Source organism: Berghia stephanieae, chromosome 2 (assembly GCF_034508935.2).
Source record: "Berghia stephanieae isolate SIO BIC M18660-M18661 chromosome 2, UCSD_Bste_1.3, whole genome shotgun sequence".
NCBI lineage: Eukaryota > Metazoa > Mollusca > Gastropoda > Nudibranchia > Aeolidiidae > Berghia > Berghia stephanieae.
This window is the reverse complement of record NC_088361.1, coordinates 103038114-103039527: the sequence shown is the minus strand read 5'-3', so window position 1 is coordinate 103039527 and position 1414 is coordinate 103038114.

Genomic DNA, 1414 nt, shown 5'->3' with positions numbered 1-1414 from the left:
CATGCTCACGACAACCGAGACCAACGTTCTGAATTACATTGGAGGTTACGTTGGGATGAAGTTGAGAGCCAAAAAAAATCTTCTGTGTGAAAATTGTAAAGAGGATTTAATACAAGCACGGAGCACTCAAGACCCATCGCATACGTTTATCTGCAAGAAAAATTTTACCACGGAAAACGAGGGATTGTGTGCGCCATCGCATAAATTAATGTATATTCTGACGGCTGCAGAAAATGCATTTCGATGCTACATTGACCCCTACTTGTACAAGAGAGGATTAAGAATGTACTTGATTAGGAAAGTGATGGAGGCAACATTAGAAACAGGATTGGAATGCAAAAAGGCCGTGAAGCAGTGTGATATTCACTTCCTCGTCATCAACCTTTTCGTCAATGTGCGCCTTCATCACCATGTGAGATGCAAGGCAAGTCAAGAACAGACCTCCAAATCCAATAAGTCTATTATTCCAGAATAAGTAGGAAGGGCAATCATGCATTGGGTAAGCTTCATACTCACTTCCATAGACTTTGTTATCAACCACCCCCACATCACCAAATCATCCTCTTCCCCCCCCCCCCTCTCTCTCTCTCTCACACACACACACACACACACACTCACACACAAAACATACAAACACACTCCACCTCTTTAGTGTTATATGAATTATATTCGCTCAGAGAAGATGCGAGATTCCTCATAGCCATGCATGATAGAAAACTAAAGCAAATCCATCGATGGTTTCCAGAAAGTAATTTGTTTTGCTCACAGCATCATGGGAACAGTTCACTTGAAGTTTCTACATGAGAGAGAGAGAGAGAGAGAGAGAGAGAGAGAGAGAGAGAGAGAGAGAGAGAGAGAGGTGGGGGGGGGTGGTCAGTAGGGTTGGGGGCGTGTGATTCGCTTGTTGTGTCTATGTCAATTTGATGTACGAGTCCTCTCTTGTTGTGCCCATGTCAAATTTCCTTTTCGGGATAAATTTTTAAGTTAATTTTCTTTTATCTCATCTTATCTGATAATGTTTGTATTCAATATTGATACCTGGACCTCGATCCAATGGCTTAATAAACTGTTTGATGTTGTGCGAATTATATATCCACTACATTCCATTACTTCTCTCGCCACCATGTGCCGGTGTTTACCTGTCTTGGTTATTTATAGCTCGCTCCTCGCCGCATACGCAGTCACCATCCCTCGCTAACATTGTTGTCACCGACGAAGTCGCGTGACTTCCCGTCCGTAAAGCCTCTCTATTATCTACGCTCTCTGGTTTTTCCCTGACAACTTTGCAAACGAATGATTCTGATTGGTCAACGTTCATCACATGCGCCTGTTGGCCATTAAAATGCCCGGGCAATGTGTCATGACGTCAGCATGCGTGTGTTACATATGTGTGTGTTTGTGCATTTTTGATACA